Below are 16,081 nucleotides of genomic sequence, written 5' to 3'. Positions count from 1 at the left end.
ACAGGCACACTCACAACAGTTCACTTCAGTACCTTTTACTGGTGGTATTCATGGCACAATCCGGAACACTGTAGGGTGAGGGGTGCACATCAGGACTCTCCCCAGTGAGCGGGTGTAGGGCCTCCTGTCTCTTGCCTTTGTTTAGTAAGTCTCTGACCTGCTTGGAGCTAGGCCTAACTTAGTCTCTGTTTTGCACCTGCTGACTTTGTGGTAGGGCCTTCTGTTGGAGATCACTCTCCCTGATCTCTTGGGTTTCTGTGATTCCTGACCCGGGGATAACAGTCAGCTTCTGGTATTCCTGGGACATGTAGTTCGCCAGGGGTTCCAGTTGTTTCTGCTGGTCCTAGAGATCCTTGCAGACAGGGACCCGGTGTCCGGTATATGGTCTTGGGGTGAGCTGGCTAAGCTCCTCTGCCCCCTATGTAGCTCGCTTACTCCACTTGCCTTCGGCCACGCTCGGGGCCCTCACTAGGCTTCACACTGGCAGTAGGCCTCACTACTCTTCACCGCTCTTATGGCTTCGGCACGCCTTAGGCTCGCTAACTTGAGCTTCACTCCATTCTTTCTCACTAGAGGAACTGAACGGAGAACTCTGTCCCTCTCTGGCTCTGAGCAGGAACTCTGTTCTCTAGACTGAGCTCGACTCTGTATTCAGACCTGTACTTGTTGAACTCTCCAGAGGAACTGCCTGCCTAACTCCACCCTCCATATATATAACCCTCTCCGGGCTCCCTCTGGTGGTCTGAGGTGGTAGGGTGGAGGTGTGTGTATGCTCTGAGGGCCTCTTGTGGAGAAATCCGTCCATGCACCCCTCTAGGATCTGTGGCACCAATGCGCAGCAGGGCGCCACACATGCACATGACTCTCTACTGTAGATCATGGGTTTTTTTTGGCTACTGCCTAATGTTTCAGAACTCCCATAAACTACAGTGGAGCGACCACAGACATGGAAGGCCACCGGTCTAATTCACATACGGCTTTCTAGAGTGCCAAACAGGGTCAAGTGACCCCATTCTCCTGATGTATGAGGCATACAAAGATGTCTAAACAAGGCACCATTAGTACTTGCCAGTGCCTGCTCCTCAGCTACTTGTCACTACTCTTCTGTGTGTGGCTGCTCACATACATTTGACCTGTCAGTCAATCATTTTTCTGTCCATATGATTGGGGTTTGTATAAAATGGCATCTCGGGTCACACACTGGGCCGCAGGTTGTGCACCCTTGGTTCAAGAAGTCAGCTGATTGATGGAGGTGCCTGAAGTCAGAGATTTACCATTCTGATACTGATGTCAAGTTCAAAGAGAACAAAAAAAAGTTCCCTTAAATTAAAGGGGTATGCCCATCTCCAATATGTAGTAGGTGTAATAATAATAATATCAGCAAATGACTACAATTAGAAATGTAGTATAGTTCTTCTGATTCACTATGTCGCTTACCTCATGTGCAGGGCATTTCAGTGGCTTAGGTATCCCTGGTAACAACCACTCATATAGTGACAGTTAGTTGTTAGTGGTTGTAACCATGGATACCTAAACTACTGCAATGCCCTGCACATGGGGTAAGCGACATAGCAAATCTGAAGAACTATACTACATTTCTAATAGGAGGTATTAGCTAATATTATCATTATTACACCTACTACATATTGGGATAGGATCTTGGAGATGGGAATACCCCCTTTAAGTAACTAAGAGCCTACCTGCATTCTTTTGTAAAAAATTGCTAAATATAAATATATATATATATATATATATATATATATATATATATATGTTACTGTAAAAGTCAGAAGGCCGGTAAAACCTAGGATTTACCGGACAATCTGGACATTTACCGAGGCCGTCGGTAAAAGCTCAAAATGAAAAGTAAAATTGGACTTTTATCTGTGAAGTCTTGGTAAATGTTAACATTTACCGTCGAGCGTGGCAAAAGTCAGAAATATCAGGTGTGAAGATGGAACATCTGACTTTAACCAAGCACAGTCGGTAAATGTGCACATTTACCACGGCTTCTTGGTAAATGTAGCTGAGAAGGGTGACTTCTACCACGCTCGACGGTAAATGTTAACATTTACCAAGACTTCACAGGTAAAAGTCCAATTTTGAGCTTTTACCGACGGCCTCGGTAAATGTCCAGATTGACCGGTAAATCCTAGGTTTTACCGGCCTTCTGACTTTTACAGTAACATATACAGTACAGACCAAAAGTTTGGACACACCTTCTCATTTAAAGATTTTTCTGTATTTTCATGACTTTGAAAATTGTACATTCACACTGAAGGCATCAAAACTATGAATTAACACATGTGGAATTATATACTTATACAAAAAAGTGTGAAACAACTGAAAATATGTCTTATATTCTAGGTTCTTCAAAGTAGCCACCTTTTGCTTTGATGACTGCTTTGCACACTCTTGGCATTCTCTTGATGAGCTTCAAGAGGTCGTCACCGGAAATGGTTTTCACTTCACAGGTGTGCCCTGTCAGGTTTAATAAGTGGGATTTCTTGCCTTATAAATGGAGTTGGGACCTTCAGTTGTGTTGTGCAGAAGTCTGGTGGATACACAGCTGATAGTCCTACTGAATAGACTCTCAGAATTTGTATTATGGCAAGAAAAAAGCAGCTAAGCAAAGAAAAACGAGTGGCCATCATTACTTTAAGAAATGAAGGTCAATCAGTCCGAAAAATTGGGCAAACTTTGAAAGTGTCCCCAAGTGCAGTTACAAAAACCATCAAGCGCTACAAAGAAACTGTCTCACATGAGGACCACCCCAGGAAAGGAAGACCAAGAGTTACCTCTGCTTCTGAGGATAAGTTTATCCGAGTCACCAGCCTCAGAAATTGCAGGTTAACAGCAGCTCAGATTAGAGACCAGGTCAATGCCACACAGAGTTCTAGCAGAATACACATCTCTACAACAACTGTTAAGAGAAGACTTTGTGCAGCAGGCCTTCATATTAAAATAGCTGCTAGGAAACCACTGCTAAGGACAGGCAACAAGCAGAAGAGACTTGTTTGGGCTAAAGAACACAAGGAATGGATATTAGACCAGTGGAAATCTGTGTTTTGGTCTGATGAGTCCAAATTTGCGATCTTTGGTTCCAACCACTGTGTCTTTGTGCGACGCAGAAAAGGTGAACGGATGGACTCTACATGCCTGGTTCCCACCGTGAAGCATGGAGGACGAGGTGTGATAGTTTGGGGGTGCTTTGCTGGTGACACTGTTGGGGATTTATTCAAAATTGAAGGCATACTGAACCAGCATGGCTACCACGGCAACTTGCAGCGGCATGCTATTTCGTGCGGTTTGCGTTTAGTTGGACCATCATTTATTTTTCAACAGGACAATGACCCCAAACACACCTCAAGGCTGTGTAAGGGCTATTTGACCATGAAGGAGAGTGATGGGGTGCTACGCCAGATGACCTGGCCTCCACAGGCACCAGACCTGAACCCAATCGAGATGGTTTGGGGTGAGCTGGACCGCAGAGTGAATTCAAAAGGGGCAACAAGTGCTAAGCATCTCTGGGAACTCCTTCAAGATTGCTGGAAGACCATTTCCGGTGACTACCTCTTGAAGCTCATCAAGAGAATGCCAAGAGTGTGCAAAGCAGTCATCAAAGCAAAAGGTGGCTACTTTGAAGAGCCTAGAATATAAGTCATATTTTCAGTTGTTTCACACTTTTTGTTAAGTATATAATTCCACATGTGTTAATTCATAGTTTTGATGCCTTCAGTGTAAATGTACAATTTTCATTGTCATGAATACAGAAAAATCTTTAAATGAGAAGGTGTGTCCAAACTTTTGGTCTGTACTGTATATATATATATATATATATATATATATATATATATATATATAGTAGGGTTAGGTACTCACTCAGCCGCGTTAGCGGTAGACACAGGATAGTGTTTCTTTAAAAAAACGTCCAAGGAAGGTTTATTATGCCTGCATAAACCACACTTTTAGAAGTAAACAAAAGACAGCCTTGTCCGGTACAGTGTAACAAAAACAGAAAATAAACAGTGCATACAATATGGCCGGTTCGCCCGCTCACGGTCAGTGTCCTTTAGCACAAACACTCTGGAGGTCTCCACACCTCCAGCCACAGACACTGAATTAGACACTCAGTCTCCATTTTATACACACGCCCTAGAGTGGGGATATGTGAGCAGCCAATCCCACCCGTCTCTTATGACTGCTCGTAAGATAGATACAGTAGATAGATAGATAGATAGATAGATAGATACTATGCCTGATGAAGAGACCTTAGTAGTCTTGAAAGCTTGCAATTTGTTACCATCTTTTCAGTTAGCCATTAAAGGGTATCAACCTCTGAAGACTCTCAAATCTAAACATTTTTCTATAAGAATATATTCACTCTCTGTAAAACCCTTTCAGAGGCAAGTTCCCTTGGGGGCAGATGTCCTAAAATAAAAGATGAACGCTTTCATTCAGATCATATCTCTAGTGTCCTCTCTGTTTGGAGCCTTCATTGCAGATTTCATTGCCATAGCACTGAGATCAACAGTTGATGAGAAATCATAGCTAGTCGTACATTAGAAAAAGTAGCAATACATGGTAGCCATTTTGAACAGCTCTATATTCTGGTAATTCCCCTCCCTCCACTTCTTGACATCCAAGCACTGTAATTGCATAAGGATGTAAAATGTCTTCATGGAAAACCCCTTTAATGTTTAGGGTTACTTTGATTCGGAATGATGAAGCTATCCAAAATGAATTGGATCAATTAATATATTTCTGAAAAATGTAAAAATTTAAGCTGCTGTAAAGACAATAGAGATGACAAACTAGTGGTAAAAACAAACTAAGGGCTCAATAGTACATCAGTGATTTTACTTGTATGAGAAAAACGGATCAATTTTCATCAGTATCTGAACGGAGTTTCATCATAGTTTGGTCAGTTTTGCCATCAGAGTTTGGTCAGAGTTTCTCAAGCTTTTCCTATTAACCAGTCCATGAAAAATAGAACACACGGATGACATCATAGACCCATTGATTTTTTCATGGACCAATAGACTTGAATTCTTGATTTGTGGATCAATATTGATATGCAAACAGCCCTCAAAACTATCATAGGTAAGAGTTCTATCCGTGAAAAACACAGATAGAATTCGAATTGAAAACAATTAAAATGACTATTGAGATGAAATACTAGTTCTGACTTTTTTCTTTTTTTTCATTTTATGCGTATTGTTTGATATTAACCACTTGATATCAATAGATAATTCTGCAAAAACACAAAGAGCGTAACATCATATATGATTTTCACTTCAAAGCCACAATGATGCTAAAAGCCTAAGATCACAAAATACATACAGTAAGTATTCTTGGTCTAGGATCTCGGTGGAAGTTCTTCATGACTGTCTGGAGGACAATGTATAAATAAGAGACGGCCCCGTAAATATTGATCCCAAGTTGTCTCATCATCCTTTTGGAACAGTGATTTCGTCTATGGGTGAAAAAACCAAAACAAAAAAAGTCCTATGATATTTGATATGCTATTTGAGGTTTATCCAAGGGCAAGACTAGTGAACTATGACTGTATGTCCTGAACACGCTATCTCAATCGCACATTTCACAATGAAAATGCAATTGGGTTTCATTGACCAAACATTCTGAACAGAAAAAGAAAAATGTCACAAAAATTTTATTGGTGAGATCCCAAGTAATATAAAGAATATCAAGAGCTAAGCATCTGTGCAGTGATGCCTCAACATAAAACTCATTAGGGTACTTACAATAGCACTATCATTCTAGGTTTTACGCACAAATTAGGAAGAGACTTGTCCATAAAGCTAGGCAAGGACAAACTGGTGTAGAGCCACCCAGTGAAATGTTCTCAAAGTCCTTTGTCTACTTCACTGCAGCATTTCATTGTAAAGGCTCACTCATTTTAATGAAGGAGCTTGTTACTATTTCTTAGGGTGATATGAATCTGCTAACGGATTTCCTATTTCCTACATTTTTTATTTGCGATGGAACTGGGGAGCAAATAGTGCAAAATAGGGTTTTATCCGTGATGAAAGGTATAAAAAAATGGGGGGGTGTTTGCTCACAATTTCAAAGCGTGCACCAGCTGCTGGAAAACACGGGTCACGGACCAGAAGGTAGTAGTAAGGAGATCAGAGGCTTTTCTTGCGCTGCTGGTGATATCCCACTTTTGGAATCGATAGAGATAGATTTGATTAAAAGCGGTTTTATGCCATGGTTTAAAATCTACGCGTTTCAAAGTTATCCAACTTCTTCTTCAGGACACAACCATGTGAACCAAACCCCTAGCTACGCTTCTGGAGACATTATTACCCTTTAAAGGGCTCTCATAGGCAGTATTATTGTTATGGGGAATTTAGAAGGTCACTATTACTGTGTAGGGCACTATTACCATCTGTTTGGCACTATTATTTTTAGCGGCACTATCTATCTGCTTTTTTTTTGTTGTCAGGGGCACTGTCTGTGCAGTACTTTTTTGAGAGTAATTATTATGAGAGTATTATTATTAGTCAGCATTGTGCTCACTGTGCCACAGTACAGGTGCAGTGATGGGGTAGCAACAATCATTAATGGGTAGCACAATATATACTGGGGATAGATGGGGAGGTTGTCAGAAGTTTAATGTGTCTGTGTTGCTAACTCTGAAAACATCAGCTGAGGGTAGAAGTAATCCTTCATAGCAGTCTGGGGTAGGTGGACAAAAACGTTAAAAGTGAACTACTACAACCAGGAAGAATGTTACTGGTAAGTCACCACGTATAACTGTTTTGTAATCTCTTATATGGTCAGCAGAACTGTTATCTACCACTATCTGGTAATATGATGGTGGTAATATTGGTATTTTTCAGTTTGTGTTCACACTGATTTTTTGCTGGGTTTTCATATCAGAAACTCTGCAGATTTTGAACTCCTCACAATTTTTTTAAGAGATTTTGTTCCACATATTTAGCAAAAAAACATAGGACCTGGTTATTAACATAGTCATGTTGAAAAACGGCTCTAAGATGCTTTGGAGAAATACCGTACCACTAAAATCATGACCAAATCAAGGTAAAGTCGAGTTGTTAATGTACCTGGAATGAAAACTAGAGCGCTCTGGCTACCATATATTATGCCAATCCACATTATAATCCTGGGAGTAGGACCAGAGTGACACTTCCTCATGAAGGAATTTTCATAGTGTTGCCCACATGGCCAACAGACCAATCTCTAGCTATCATTCCAATCTTAAAGCGGGACTCATTGTTGAAGAGGACAGATCTCCACACCAACCTTCATTGCCGTCTTGATATGCACCATGGTTGCCTTTGGGTGTGGCGATGTGAGGTCAGTGGAGCATCTGCAGCTATACATCTGATTTGTAGCCCAGCGTCATGCAAACGTCATCTGATTGTTTGTGTAGACACTTTTTGCTCAGGCTTGGTATGTGATGTCCAATTTCATTTGCAGCAGAGGATTGAACAATGGCACCCAAGTGTGGTCCATTTTTCATGGACTGAAGATGGCAGAGAAACATTTTTTCTCCATGTACAAGAAAAACTGACGACACTGGGATCACACTCTGATCAAAGTCTGACCAAAAAATTGGCCTGTTGTTCCCGTATGTGGAACAACTAATAATACTATAAGGAGGAATATATGGGGCCCATTATTCTATATGGAGGACTATATGGGGCCAATTATACTGTATGGAGGACTATGTGGAGCCTATTATACTGTATGGAGGACTATGTGGGCCCATTATTCTGTATGGAGGACTATGTGGGGCCATTATACTGTATGGAGGACTATGTGGGGCTATTGTACTGTATGGAGGACTATGTTGGGCCATTATTCTGTATGGAGGAATATGTAGGGCCATTATACTGTATGGAGGACTATGTTGGGCCATTATTCTGCATGGAGGAATATGTGGGGCCCATTATTCTGTATGGAGGACTTTATGGTGCCCATAATACTGTATAGAGGACTATGTGGGGGTCATCATTCTGTATGGAGCACTATGTGGGGCCCATTATTCTGTATGGAGGACTATGTTGGGCCATTATTCTGTATGGAGGACTATGTGGGGCCATTATACTGTATGGAGGACTATGTTGGGCCATTATTCTGTATGGAAGAATATGTGGGGCCCATTATTCTGTATGAAGGACTATGTGGGGCCCATTATACTGCATAGAGCACTATGTGTGGCCATTATTCTTTATGGAGGACTATATGGGGCCCATTATTCTATATGGAGGACTATGTGGGGCCATTATACTGTATGGTGGACAACGTGGGGCCATTATTCTGTATGGAGGACCATGTGGGGCCCAGTATTCTGTATGGAGGACTATGTAGGCCCCTTATTCTGTATGGAGGACTATGTGGGGCCCATTATTCTGTATGGAGGACTGTGTTGGGCCATTATTCTGTCTGGAGAAATATGTGGGGCCCATTATTCTGTATGGAGGACTATATGGTGCCCATAATACTGTATGGAGTACTATGTGGGGACCATTATTCTGTATGGAGGACAATGTGGGGCCCATTATTCTGTATGGAGGACTATGTGGGGCCATTATACTGTATGGAGGACTATGTGGGGCCCATTATTGTGTATGGAGGACTATGTAGAGCCCATTATTCTGTATGGAGGAATATGCGGGGCTCATTATTCTGTGTGGAGGACTATATGGTGCCCATAATTCTGTATGGAGGACTATGTGGGGGCCATTATTCGGTATGGAGGACTATGTGGGGCCATTATACTGTATGGAGGACTGTGTGGGGCCCATTATTCTGTATGGAGGACTATGTGGTGCCCATTATTGTGTATGGAGTACTATGTAGGGCCCATTATTCTGTATGGAGGAATATGCGGGGCCCATTATTCTGTATGGAGGACTATATGGTGCCCATAATACTGTATGGGGGACTATGTGGGGGCCATTATTCTGTATGGAGGACTATGTGGGGCCATTATACTGTATGGAGGATTATGTGGGGCCCATTATTCTGTATGGAGGACTATGTGGGGCCCATTATTCTGTATGGAGGAATATGCAGGGCCCATTATTCTGTAAGGAGGAATATGTGGGGCCCATTATTCTGTATGGAGGACTATTTAAGGCCATTATACTGTATGGAGGACTATGTGGGGCCCCCTACTCTGTATGGAGCACTTTATGGGGCCCATTATTCTGTATGGAGAAATATGTGGGGCCCATTATACTGTATGGAGGACTATGTGGGGCCCATTATTCTGTATGGAGCACTTTATGGGGCCCATTATTCTGTATGGAAGACTATGTTGGGCCCATTATACTGTATGCTTGTTGGCAGGGCCGGCTCCAGGTTTTTGTGGGCCCTGGGCGAAAGAGTCTCAGTGGACCCCTTTAACACATACCACAATTCATGATGCACAGATACCGCAGAGAAATATATATATAGCACAATGCCAAAGGTTTCACTTCTTACATTACATGACCGATATCTATTTGTAAATTCCACAATAGCTCAGAAACCGGCGAATCGCTCCATACAGAATGCTGGCCTCCATAAAATGCTCCATACAGGATACTGGCCGCATATAACGCTCCATACAAGATACTGGCCCCCATATAACTCTCCATACAGGATACTAGCCCCCATATAACGCTCCATACAGAATAGTGGCCCCCATATAACGCTCCATGGAGACTGTGCCCCCACATAATGCCTCATGCAGGCTGTTCCCCCAACATAATGCCCCACGCAGGCTGTTCTCCCCTTATAATGCCCCATGCAGGCTGTTTCCCCCCATATAATGCCCCGTGCAGGATGTCACCCCCTTATAATGCCCCATGCAGGATGTCACTCGCCTTATAATGCCCGATGCATTATGTCACCCCCCTTATAATGCCCCATGCAGGATGTCACCCCCCTTATAATGCCCCATGCATTATGTCACCCACCTTATAATGCCCCATGCAGGATGTCATACCCCGATAATGCCCCATGCAGGATGTTGCCCCACCCTTCTTATAATGCCCCATGCAGGATGTCACCCCCTTATAATACCTCATGCAGGAAGTCACCCCCCTTATAATGCCCCATGCAGGATGTCACCCCCCTTATAATGCCCCATGCAGGATGTCATCGCCCGATAATGCCCCATGCAGGATGTTGCCCCCCCTTATAATTCCCCATGCAGGATGTCACCCCCCTTACAATGCCCCATGCAGGATGTCACCCCCCTTATAATGCCCCATGCAGGATGTCACCCCCCCCATATAATGCCCCATGCAGGATCTCACCCCCCCTCCCTTATAATTCCCCATGCAGGATGTCACACCCCCCCTTTTAATGCCCCATGCTGGATGTCACCACCCCCCATATAATACCCCATGCAGGATGTCACCATGCCCCTACATAATGTCCCATGCAGGATGTCACTTCTCCCTCCATATAATGCCCCATGCAGTATGTCACCTCTCCCCCCCATATAATGCCCTATGCAGGATGTCACCCCCCCATATAATGCCCCATTCAGGATGTTGCCCCCCCTTATAATTCCCCATGCAGGATGTCACCCCCCTTACAATGCCCCATGCAGGATGTCACCCCCCTTATAATTCCCCATGCAGGATGTCACCCCCCCATATAATGCCCCATGCAGGATCTCACCCCCCCCTCCCTTATAATTCCCCATGCAGGATGTCACACCCCCCCTTTTAATGCCCCATGCTGGATGTCACCACCCCCCATATAATACCCCATGCAGGATGTCACCATGCCCCTACATAATGTCCCATGCAGGATGTCACTTCTCCCTCCATATAATGCCCCATGCAGTATGTCACCTCTCCCCCCCATATAATGCCCTATGCAGGATGTCACCTCCCCCCCCATATAATGCCCCATGCAGGATGTCACCTCCCCCCCATATAATGCCCCATGCAGGATGTCACCTCTCCCCCCCATATAATGCCCTATGCCTCCATACATTAAAAAAAAAATTATATACTCACATCACTTCTCACCTGCTGTCGCTGCTCCGGACTCCTGAGCTTCACCGGCATCTTCCCGCTCTGCGCTGTGACGGCTCAGGAGAGAGCGCTGTGTAAAGACATCACCGCACCCTCTGACCTGAGACGTCACAGTGCAGCAGCTGCGGAAGAGATCGGACCTGCTGCGGTGGCACGGGGAGAGGTAAGTATTGTTTCTCCGGCTGCCGGGGCCCTGAGCAAGCGGGGGGAGCAGGCGCTGACACCACTCTCCTCCGCTCACGGGTCCCATAGCGCGGTGGGGTGCCCGATGGCGAGTGGGCCCCTCCGCCTTCTCAGGGCCCCGGCACTTGCCTGGGTGCGCCGAAGCTGACATCGGCCCTGCTGGTTGGCCCGTGATTTTTGTACAAGTTTTTCTTTAGATACTCTGTGTGTTTGAGTTTGACATCCCTGATATACTGTAGATGTAATGATAGAAATTTGTTGAAAGCATTCCTCCTGGACGTGCCCCACCTTACTCTATGTATTGCATTATATTACCATCCTAGATTAGGCCCGTTTTGTGTCCTTGTAAGTGAGGCACCGTTCTTTTTAATGTTTTATTATATATTGGTTAATTTATTTCATATATAAATATTGTAAGGCGGCGGTGTTCACACAGTGCAGTAACTGAGGCAGTGACCCAAGCAAGTCCAACATAAACAGCTTTTATTTCAGCAATTCACGGGTTAACAGAAAGTCCTCCGGTTCACAGCCGGGTTAACAGAAAGTCCATACACAATGGTTGCTGAGGGCAACGGCCGTGCCGGCTGCTCAGAGCCTGACAGGTGCAGAGGGATCCCAGGCATGGGTTCAGCAACCCTGAACCCTGCTGAGCTTTCCTGCTATGCTCCTAGCAGGTTCCAACATAGAACAACACTAATCCTTAGAGCATGGGTTTTAAAGGACTTGTGGCAAGAGCCACTGGAAAACCCGGGTTGGAGGGAGGAGACCGCCCCACTGCCTCCTGTGACCTCCTCCAAGAAATGAAGGCCCTGCCGGGTTTTACTAATCTGCCTTAGCCAGGTAGTCTGACCAGGTCATTGCTCACCTTCATTCCTGCATTGCAGCCGCAGGTGAGTTTGTGACTGCAATGCACTCCAATGGATTTAATAGGTCTCTGTGCACATTCTGGGGGAGATATAACGTCCCTCGTATACGATCCCGGTCACTGCCTCACAATATATATATATATATATATATATGACTCACCCCCTGGGCCAGTGCTGTAGTGCGGCGCGCGTGCGCGCGGGGGATACCCGGAGCCGGATCCGATGGGGGTAGTAGTCTTCGTGTGGCGGTGACCCGGTCCGCGCCCAGGGTGGTCAAACTAAGTGGCAGTTATTGGTATGATGGTATTAGTGTCCGACTACGCCACCCGTTGAATGCGGTTATGAAACCGCCGCTGCAGGGCAGACCGCTGAGGCCGGGGGTATAGGTGTGCAGCAATGTTGATATAACCCCCAACGGGAGAGGTATGGCCTCAGGGCAGCGAATGTGGGTGATGTTGGGAGTGATGGTGTGGATGTCCCAGCACTAACGGTGCGACAAGGAAGCACGGAGACGCGAGGGTACAGTTCAGGGCCTTTACTGATGGTACAAGGCAAATTCCCCCGGGAGTACTGGCTAGCAGTTGGGGCCTGGTTAGTCTGCGAGTAAGCCGGAGTTCCCCTGGCCAGGTGGAGTTGTAGGCCTTCCCGTTAGTCTGTACCCTTCCTGACTACCCTGCTTTCGGCGGTTACAAGTAGCCCACGTCCCTGGGTATACCGTGTGGTGCTCACCCGTATGGCTGGTGACCTGCGGCCTCCTGTTAGCCTCCGCTCCGGGATGGCGGTGCTGGTCCCTTCGTTGTGACTGAGCCTCCGGGCATTTATGGCCAGAGGACCTGGAATACCCTGCCGGATGGATTCTGCTGCTGGGTATATCTTAGTCCCCACAGCCTCGGACTCCTGTGTCCGGTTTTAGTACCTTCTCCCAGGGCGAGCTCTGCACAGCTCCAGCCCCTGGCACTTCTCCTTGGCTCCTACAGAGCTCCTGATGTCTCTCTGTCCCTGTTTCTGCGTGTCCAGACCAGACTCCGTCTCTGTCTGGAACTCCTCTCCCTAACCCTGCCTCAGCCCCAGTTTATGTAGGGGAAGTTCTTCCCCTCCCAGGACTGGGCAGGAGGTGTGGCATGCTTAGGATTCCTGCCCAGGAGACCTCCCACCTGCTCACAGACGTAATACTGCTATTACTGTGGAAACCAGACCCCTGGGGTGCCACATTCCCCCCTAGTGAAATTTAGTACTCCCGGACTAAACATATATATTTTTTTTTTTAAAACATAACAGGGTATAAACAATAACAATTAAATACATGAGATGGTCACGGCGTGTCCGTAACCGGGAAGCAATAAGGGTGTCCATTTCACCAAAGAACAGGGAGCCGTAACCAGGTAGGGGTCTGTCCTGCCCCGAGTCTTCAACAGTCTTTAATCCATTCCTGGGTTACGCTCCAAACATATTTACAACAGAGTTCCGGTTACTCACTGTCCATAACCTGTCAGTCCATATAAAGAAATCTGTAACTGAAAAACATAATTAGCAACGGCTACAACAAAACAGGTAAACATAAAATAGTTAAAGCAACTAGCCAACTTAGATTCTCCAACGTACGGGCATCTGGCCTCTGGTAACCCTAGTGGACCTACGGAGCTCACTAACTGGTCCTGCACTACAGGGTGTAGGAGGTGTTATGGGCAGGCTGGGCAGCTTTCTGCGCACTCTTTGGCTCACTAGGGGCACGGCAGGCTCACTACTAGCAGAGGGTTGATCCTCCTGTACTGCTGGTGTGGACTCTTCTGCCTCTTGGGCCGGCTGCTCTTCCAGCTCTACTGGTTCCTCTGTAGGCACTTGCGGGGCTGGCTGGAGAAAGGTGAGGACGGGTACCACGACAGCACCGTTTACTTGTGTCCAAGACCGGGGGAAGTCTCCGAGTACAGTCCTGATCATTTCTTCCCTTTCCTCTGCGGGTCGAGGGTTTTCTTGATCTCCTTCTTCAGGGCTTTGCAGCTGCTCGGGACACTTCTTCAGGTGGTCTCTGGAGACAACGGCTGTGGTTTCTCCTCCATCCTTACTAATCACGCAAATCTTTGGGCTCTCATGGCTTGATGGCAGTACGGTGTACGGGTCCTTCTCCCACTGGTCGTCCAACTTGTGGAGCCGTCTTTTCCTCTTCAAGACCTGCTCTCCAGGTACCAGGGGAACAGCGGGAGCATACTGATTATAAGCCCTCTCTTGCCTTTCTCTAGCTTGAGACAGACTTCGCTCCACGCTCTCCTGCACTTTCCGATACTGCTGCTGCCGTCCTGTATCCCAGTCTGCCTCTGGCGAGGTGTCCTCGGGCGTCAGGACTCCCATATCCAGGTCAATAGGCAGCTTACCAGGTCTCGCTCTCATTAGGTAAGCCGGGGTACAGTTGGTAGAACCTACAGGGATGTGGTTGTATAGGTCCACCAGATCAGGCAGCTTCTCAGGCCACATACTGCGTTCTTCCAGGGGCAATGTTTTCAGGAGGTCTATCACCACCTGGTTCATCTTCTCGCAGAGTCCGTTAGTTTGTCAGTGATAGGGCGTTGTTCTTATCTTCGTGCAGCCATACAGGTTGCAGAACTCCTGGAAGACTTCCGCTTCGAAGGCTGGCCCTTGGTCTGTCAGCACTTGGTCCGGGTACCCGTGTGGACGGCAGAAGTGCTGCTGGAAGGCTCTAGCTGCTGTTTGAGCCGTTAAGTCCTTGACCGGGACCACCACCAGGAACCGGGAGTAATGATCTACGATTGTGAGGGCGTAGGCATACCCAGATCTGCTTGGAGCCAGTTTCACATGGTCCAGGGCTACCAGTTCCAGTGGCTGTCGGGTGATGATGGGCTGCAAGGGAGTCTTCTGGCTGGCACGGTCCTTCCTTCTTAGGTGGCACGGTCCACAGTCTCTGCACCACCTCTCGATGGCTCCTCTCATGCCTACCCAGTAGAACCGCTCACGCAATAAGAACTCCAGCTTCTTCCACCCGAAATGTCCTGCTCCGTTGTGGTACGCCTCCAGAATCATAGCCGCGTCTCGTCTGGGGACCACTACCTGCCACGTCAACTCATGTGTTCGAGAGTTAACCATTCTCCGGCACAACTTCTCCCTGTAGAGGAACAGCCTACTTTTCTCCTTCCACAGTTGCTTAGTCTCCTCTGGGGTGTCTGGGTCCAGACTGGCATCGGCTTGGGTCAGCATTTCCTTCACCAGACGGACTGCAGGATCACTGTCTTGCGTCTCCGCCCAGTTATAGGGGGCAAGAGATTGAATTCAAAGTTGGACAGGCGAGCCATCCATCTCTGTTCCAGAGCACCGAGCCTTGCAGTGTCCAGGTGTGTCAACGGGTTGTTATCCGTGTACACGATGAATTTGGAGGAGGCAAGGTAATGCTTGAAACGCTCGGTCACTGCCCACACTACTGCCAGGAACTCCAGCTTGAATGAGCTATAATTCTCAGGGTTCCTCTCGGTGGGTCGTAGCTTTCGGCTAGCGTAAGCGATTACCCGTTCTTTTCCTTGCTGGATCTGGGACAGCACGGCTCCTAGCCCGATGTTACTTGCGTCCGTGTGGAGGATAAAGGGCTGGCTGTAGTCTGGATATGCCAGGATTTCATCCCCCGTGAGGGCCATCTTCAGCTGGCAAAAGGACTCCTCTTCCAGCTTTTCCCACGTGAAGGGAGGCTTCTGGTTTTTGGCTTTTCGAGATTGACCTATCAGGAGGTCCTGCATAGGGGCTGCCATTTTGGTGAAACCGGGAATGAATCTTCTGTAGTAGCCTACCAACCTGAGGAACTGCCGCACTTCCTGTATGCTGGAGGGTCTTGGCCAGTCCTTAATCACGGTGATCTTATCAGGGTCAGGAGCCACTCCGTCAGCACTCACCATGTGTCCCAGGTATTGCACCTTTGGTTTCAGGAGGTGACACTTGGAGGGTTTCACCTTTAGGCCGTAGTTTGCCAGAGCTTCGAACACTTCTGCCAGGTGTTTCAGGTGG

This window comes from Phyllobates terribilis, unplaced genomic scaffold (assembly GCF_046119375.1).
Source record: "Phyllobates terribilis strain yellow unplaced genomic scaffold, ASM4611937v1 Scaffold_1__5_contigs__length_1240528914, whole genome shotgun sequence".
NCBI lineage: Eukaryota > Metazoa > Chordata > Amphibia > Anura > Dendrobatidae > Phyllobates > Phyllobates terribilis.
This window is presented reverse-complemented; position numbering follows the sequence as displayed.